Raw genomic sequence first — 8,207 nt, 5'->3', positions numbered from 1 at the left:
GCATGGGACGTATATTTATGAGAACTGGAAATGAAATTCTTGTGGTCTATTAAAATGATGGAAATAAATGATTATGATAAACTAATGAACTCACCAACCTTTTGGTTGACACTTGAAAGCATGTTTATTCTCAGGTTTGAAAGAGATCTTCCGCTGTGCATTAGCTCATTTTAAAGATATTACTTGGAGTCATTCATGACATATTTCAAAAGACGTTGCATTCGAGTCGTTGAAGTTCATTAAAGATTATTATTAAGTAAATGACAGATTAGGTCATTTATAGTTTGGATATTATGAAATGGTATGCATACATGTCAATTTTCGATGTAAAGAAAGATTGTCTTTTAAAAACGAATGCAATGTTTGTAAAATGTATCATATAGAGGTCAAATACCTCGCAATGTAATCAACTATTGTGAATCGTTTATAATGTATATGAACGGGTCCTTTCATCTGTCTCCTTCCTTAAATTCTTTTGAACTTCTGATTCTTTTATCATGCCATTTCTTCGTTCTTTCCTTATAGATTAACGAATTTTCATATGCTTCATGTCTTAGTTCTTCTAATTCGTTTAGTTGACTTAACCGTAGACGTCTAGCTTCATGTAAATCAAGATTACATGTCTTCAAAGCCCAAAATGCTTTATGCTCAATTTCTACTGGAAGGTGACATGCTTTTCCGTAAACGAGTCTAAAAGGTGTGGTTCCAATTGGAGTTTTGTAGACTGTTCTAAAAGCCCAGAGTGCATCCTCCAATTTCATGGATAATTCCTTTGGATTCGATCCTACAGTTTTCTCTAGAATACGTTTTAATGCTCGGTTGATATTTTCAACTTATCCACTTGTTTGTGGATGATAAGCGGTTGAGATTTTATGAGTCACTCCATATCTTTTGAGAACTTTCTCAAGTTGATTGTTACAAAAATGAGTACCCCGATCACTTATTAAAGCTTTCGGTGTTCCGAACCTAGCAAAAAGACGTTTTAAAAAGTTAACTACAACTCGTGCATCGTTAGTTGGGAGAGCTTGTGCTTTCACCCATTTAGATACATAATCAATGGCAACGAGAATGTAGAGATTATTATGAGATTTTGGAAATGGACTGATAAGGCTAAAAAGGAACATATATTTCATAGCAAAATCCCCCAAGAAAGACAAGATTTTAGTTGCAATTGTTCCATTTTCAAGTAATATTCGTTTATTTTAAATAAGTGCGAAGACAAAAGGCGAAAACGACGAATTGAAGACACAAAGGTCCAAAAAGCTCAAAAGTACAAGATACAATCAAAAAGGTTCAAATTATTGATGAGGAACGTCTAAAAATGACAAGAGTACAAGTTACAAAAAGCAAAGTACAAAATATAAAATTGTACGCAAGGACGTTCGAAAATCCGGAACCGGGACCAGAGTCAACTCTCAACGCTCGACGCAACGGTGTAAAAATTACGAGTCAACTATGCACAAGAATAAAATATAATATTTAAATAATTCATAATAAGAATAATATTAAATAATAAAAAGTTGTTAATTGAGCATAGTTCAGGGGTCATAAGTGAAAATTCAATTTCTAAATTCGCCTATAAAAGGCTTTGTAATCGTAATGTAAAAACACACCTTTTTCTATCTTTTTCTTATTTATCAATATCAATTATCAATATCTATATTCTATATCTCTATCATAATGTTAACTTAATAAGATATAACAATAATCTTAATTTTAATTTTAAATTATGATAATAATAAGATTTATGATAGAGATCGTTTGAGTGTGTAAGTCGAAATTCTGTCCGTGTAACGCTACGCTATTTTTAATCATTGTAAGTTATGTTCAACCTTTTTACATTAATGTATCGTAACTAAGTTATTATTATGCTTATTTGAGCCGAAGTAATCGTGATGTTGGGCTAAAATATTAAGAAGGGGTTATTGAACTTTGGACCATAATTAAGGTTTGGGCAAAAGACCGACACTTGTGGAAATTGAACTATTGACTATTAATAGATGGGGGGTATTGTCTAATTGAGTGACAACTCATTGGAGTCTGTCGAACCTATCTTCAAATTAATTAACCTAATAATTAATAATGATTATGGTTGTCCTATTTAGTGATGTTCATATGGAATCTGTTATAATCATTTAATTAATCAATTGGGTTGGGTAATTGATTATTCATTCTGATCAAGTGGATGAATTAATATTCATAAACTAATTAAAACAGGGGTGGATTACATACAGTGATAACTGGTGTAATTGTTGACAGAAGTGATAACTGCGTCACAGTTTAAATCCTTAATCAGTTGGAATATTTGACTTCGGGTATAAGGGTAATTTGACGAGGATACTCGCACTTTATTTTTATGACCGATGGACTATTATGGACAAAAACCAGATAGACGTATCAAATAAACCAGGACAAAGGACAATTAACCCATGGTAATAAATTAAAATCAACACGTCAAACATCATGATTACGGAAGTTTAAATAAGCATAATTCTTTTATTATATTTCTCATCGTATCTTTATTTACTGTCATTTTATTACTCGCAATTTTATTTACTGTCATTTTATTTATTGTCATTATTTTACGCACTTTAATTATCGTCATTTATCTTTACGCTTAAAATATAGAATCGACAAACCGGTCATTAAACGGTAAAACCCCCCCTTTTATAATAATATTACTACTTATATAATTATATATATTTTGTATAAATATAGTTAAAAATATAGTAAGTATCACCAGCTCCCTGTGGAACGAACCGGACTTACTAAAAACTACACTACTCTACGATTAGGTACACTGCTTATAGTGTTGTAGCAAGGTTTAGGTATATCCCATCCGTAAATTAATAAAACTTGTGTCATATTTTGTAGTATTTTGTATTAAAAATAATACTATTTCGTACCCTCACGCTACATCATCAAGTTTTTGGCGCCGCTGCCGGGGAGCGCTAAAACGCTATATTTTTAATTATAATAATATTGAAATAAAATATAATAATATAATAATATTGAAATAGAATATAATAATATAATAATATTGAAATAGAATATAATAATATAATAATATTTTAGAATATATTTTGAATCGTAAAAGTTTTAAAAAGTCGTATTTATTAAATACGTCAGGGGTATATTATGTAACTTGTAATTAATAATTTCTATCATATCGCTTTCATGTGAATAGTAAATTAATTAATTTCTTTTCATTTACTATTCATGAATAGTAAATGAATTAAAAAAAAAAGTTTTGAAAAAAAAATAATAATTATAAAAAAAAGTATTAATTTGTAAAAAAAATCATTTTTTTAAAAAAAAAAAAAAATTGTAAAAAAAAAAAACGTTTTTTTTTAGAAAAAAAAATTCGTTTTTAAAAAAAAAAAACTTAAAAAAAAAAAAAAAACTTAAAAAAAAAAACGTAAAAAAAAACAAAAACGTAAAAAAAAACGTAAAAAAAAAAATTATTAAAAAAAATATATTTTTTTAAGATTTTGTCTATAAAAAAAAAAGTTTTTTTTTAATTTTATTACCTTTAGATTTTTAGACTATAGTCGCAACTTTTAGTATTAAGTTTATTTTTGCCATAGTTATTTTTACTTCTAGAATTTTTAGGGTTTGCCGTAAAATCCCTTAAGTGCTTATTCCTTAGACTAAGTTTTAGGTGCTTTAGAATTTTGCGACGCCGTTTTTCGCGCTACTTTCTTATTTTTATTTTTCGACGCCTATTTTTCGACCTTTTATTTTTCGACCTTTTTCGACGCGCAATCTTTTTCTTTCTTATTTCTCGCCATTCTAGTTTTTAGGACTTAGATTTTTTTCTACTTCTTCTCTAAATTTCTTAAAATTACGAAAATTTATTTTAAGTGGTTAAATTGATAGACATCAAAATTTTCTGGTTCGTAGTAATAGTTGGATTTGTACGTGGACCGGGTTATTGGAGCCAAACAGTACTCAATTATATTGAGACCAAACGAATCCTGCCCCTCTGCTGCATCTTTTGGCTATTCGAAACGTGGGCAAAATCAGAAAAGTCTATTGATTGGACAACTTATATAAGTTTTTCTTATTTTTATAAATAATAGGATATTCTGTGAATGCACCGAGCAAAACGTTCACCACCTTTCATACGTTCACCACCTGTAACTCGATCAAGACATCTAGCAAATATTGTCGCCGTTGATTTTTCTTTAGAATCGTCATCTAGTCGAACAAGAACTCCAACTCAAATTTCCGATAATCCATCTTTTGAACCCGACTTCACAATTAAGAACCCGGAGCATATTCAAGGACAATTCCAAGATCCTGAACCACTAATTATTCCTCCTGAGCCACAAACCATTAAATCAGAATCCTCTAGTGATTCGTATTCAACAAATTCAATTATGGAAGTAACGGAACCTCTAAGTATGGAAGATCGAATGAGAGCCACACGCACGGGCCAAGGTCACGCCATTATTAAGCCAGAAGTTAATGCGCCAGATTATGAAATCAAAGGACAAATTCTACACATGGTAACTAACCAATGCCAATTCAGTGGTGCACCGAATGAAGATCCTAACGAACACCTTCGTACGTTTAAAAGAATTTGTACACTATTCAAAATCCGAGAAGTGGAAGATGAGCAGATCTATCTCATGTTGTTTCCCTGGACTTTAAAGGGAGAAGCCAAAGATTGGTTAGAATCGTTACCTGAAGGGGCGATTGACACATGGGATGTCTTAGTTGAAAAATTTCTTCAAAGATTCTTTCCGGCATCTAAAGCCGTGAGACTTCAAGGAGAAATTGTTACGTTCACACAAAAGCCAAATGAAACATTATATGAGGCGTGGACAAGATTCGGAAGGATGTTGAGAGGATGTCCTCAACACGGTTTAGACACTTATCAAATAGTACAAATATTCTACCAAGGTGTCAACGTTGCTACACGAAAAGACATCGACATAACAGCTGGTGGTTCCATTATGAAGAAAACCGCAACTGAAGCTTACAAAATTATTGATAACACAGCCTCCCACTCTCATGAGTGGCATCAAGAAAAAGATATTTTTCGTTCATCTAAAGCGGCTAGAGCCGATTCTAGCCATGACTTTGATTCCGTTTCCGCAAAAATAGATGCTTTCGAAAGACGAATGGAAAAGATGAATAAAGATATTCACGCAATACGAATCAGTTGTGAGCAATGCGGTGGACCACACTTAATGAAAGACTGTCACATTGAACAAACGATGGAACAACGTGAGAATGTTGTCTACATGAACCAAAGGCTGGAAAATAGTTATCAGAATAATTATCAACCGCCAAGGCCAAACTTCAATCGAAATCAAAACATTCTTTACAATCCAAAAGGACCCGACAATAACTCGTATAACCAACAAGGTCCGAATAACCAACAACTCAAAACAACACTTTCAATCAACAAAGACCTGGCTTGTATAAACCACCACAACAAACCGACGAGAAGAAGTCAAATCTGGAAGAAGTGGTATTTAAGCTAGTTGAATCTCAAACACAATTTATTGAAACTCAAACCCAAACGAATGAGAGGTTTGAGCAGTCATTTAGAACTCAACAAGCTTCCATTTTGAATCTAGAAAAACAAGTAGGTACTCTTGTTAGATTGATGAGTGAAAGGGAACAAGGAAAGCTACCGAGTAATAATGAAGTAAATCCTCGGAATGAAAATGTTAACATGATATCAACAAATTCTGAAAAACCAATACCAGAAGATGGGAAAGTTTTAGATGTAAGTAACAATGAAGAAGTTACACCACCACCACCACCCGAGTATGTAAAGCTAGTGGTGGCACCATACAGACCACCCATCCCGTTTCCAAGAAAAGGAGTTGAGTATGAGCAAGTAATAGGTAATAAAGTTTGTGATACCTCTGGAAAGAAGAAGAAGAAGAATAAAAAAGTGCAAGAAACAAAAACAGTAGAAGTAAACCCGGTGAAGACAGTTCCACCAAATCCTCCACCTAGGGTAGGTGATCCGGGTGAATTTATTGTTCCTTGTCTACTTAGTGACTGTGTCATGTATGATGCACTAGCAGATTTAGGTTCAAGTGTGAGTGTTATGCCTCTTTCATTATATAAGAGATTAGGTGTAGGTGAGTTAACTCCAACGGGTATGAGTGTTCGACTCCTTGATCAAACCATTAAGCACCCAGTTGGAATTGCTGACAACCTACCCGTTCAAGTAGGTAATTTAACCTTTCTAGTCGAATTCATTGTCATTGACATAGAAGAGGACTCAAACGTTCCTCTAATTTTAGGTCGACCATTCTTAGCGTCCACCGGGGCGTTATTTGATGTAAGAAAGGGTAGAATGACACTTAGTAATGATGAGAAATCGATCACCTTTATGATTCGAAAGTCTAAATATCCACAAACCAAAACCGTTGAACCGACAAAAACGATTGGTAAGAACCATGTTGTTTTACCAACTCCAACGGTAATGCTTAACAATAATAGAACGCCTAAGTGTGGGGAAAATGAAGTAACACCTAATGATGACTTGATAATAAAGAACCCCATAGTTGATACGAAATTAAATAACCCCGTTATTAACAGTTCAATGAAGAAACTTTTTAAACGGGTTATTGATGCTAAAAGTAAGGGAAACTTTAGGTTATATAACCGGTTAGTATCCAATCTGTCGCCTAAAGAAAAGGCAAAGCTAGTTGAATTTGTGGATATTACGGAAAAAGCTGGTCACTGGCTTAAAGCAAAAGTCACAGATATGCAAGTTGATTATGGTCCAAGAGAAATTGACGATGAAGTTAATCACAATTTCGACACCACATCTACCTAAGTGTGAGGAGATTCAAATATTCTAAAAAGAAAATGCTGTTTGGAGTTAGTTGTTCTGTTCTCGTGTAGTTCCGAGAATGGAATTCGATTGGTCTTTTCCGCTAGCAGACACTAAAGAACTAGTTTTCTCCCCCCATTCTGAATTTTTTTTGTTTTTTAGGTTTTATATGAAATTAATATGTTTTCTTTTTAAGTTTTGTGTGAATTTAAAAACAAAAATTTACTTTATTTCATTAAGTTGAAAAAAAATGATTTCTAAAATTCGTCGTGAGTTGAAGACTAGGCCGTTGAGCCGAAATTACTTTACCCGAGGGCGGGGCAAAAAATTTTTTCATCATTATTTTTAATTTTATTGATTTAAAGTATGCCAAAAAAAAAATATATTTGATTTTATAAATTTTTGAACGTGGGGTAATATACCCAACTTTAAAAATATGTATATATGTTCGTATTTTATCATGTAAACAACAGGGTAAAACAACGCACTTTCAAAGACTAACATTAAGTTCAGCAAAAGGTATTGATTTTGACGACAAGATGCAAAACAACATATGTGATATAATAAATGAAGGAATGAACGATGAGGCGCGCCATCTATCATTCGACGAGCTTTGTAATTACAAACTGGGTATTTTTAATCACTTTTCTACACTAATCACCCTCATGAATTAATAATTATAGTCTGATTTCATGCAAATGAGGGCATTGCATGATCTCAAGTGTGGGGAAGGGTTATAAATTCTCTCGGGTTTATACTTGGCTTATTTTCTAAATATTATGAAAATTTTAAAATTTTTTAACTAAATGAATTCAAAATCATGTTTATACATATTTATGAACGATAAAACTAGGTGTTAATGCCGAAATTATCGTTACCTCGGAAAGGACATAAATTGAGAAACAACCTAAAATGCTTGAATTCATTTAAAATGGAATAAAGGAGAATAAAAAGGCAAAGAAAGAAACTAAGTGTGGGGAGAATGTACCAAGTTATTCAATTAAAAATTATCTATCACATATCTTTGTACAAGATTATTGCAGGTACTTTTGTTTTGGATGATACTAATCAGTTTTACCCGGTTTACTGTAATATATTTGAAAGAAAGATGGATCTACACGATGAATCAATTCCATCATTAAAAGGAAGTAAAGTCTTCCGAAAAAGACACGCGCTTCTTGATTTAGGTCAAGAAGTTGTCGTCCAGACCAGCTGTAGGTTGACGAAAAATCTAGAAAAGTCATCTCTAAAATCAGCAGGAAATCCACGGACCTCAGCATCAAACAGGGTCGCCAAGTGGTCAGATTTATCCTAACCATGAGAAGGATTTATCTCGTACAATGGGGAGGCACCGTGCAAATTAGCTTGATAAGACTAATGAATCAGATCCCCAGAAAGG

At 32.8% G+C, this 8,207-nt stretch overlaps 1 non-coding gene across 1 annotated transcript; it reads right to left on the bottom strand.

The window, feature by feature from the left end:
• Positions 1 to 4,766: 4,766 nt before the first annotated feature.
• Positions 4,767 to 4,873, bottom strand: LOC139846176 (small nucleolar RNA R71). Its single transcript, XR_011758912.1, has one exon. It is a non-coding gene; the product is annotated as a small nucleolar RNA R71 (small nucleolar RNA).
• Positions 4,874 to 8,207: the final 3,334 nt, after the last annotated feature.

Source organism: Rutidosis leptorrhynchoides, chromosome 4 (genome assembly GCF_046630445.1).
Source record: "Rutidosis leptorrhynchoides isolate AG116_Rl617_1_P2 chromosome 4, CSIRO_AGI_Rlap_v1, whole genome shotgun sequence".
Classification (NCBI taxonomy): domain Eukaryota; kingdom Viridiplantae; phylum Streptophyta; class Magnoliopsida; order Asterales; family Asteraceae; genus Rutidosis; species Rutidosis leptorrhynchoides.
This window is presented reverse-complemented; position numbering and strand designations above follow the sequence as displayed.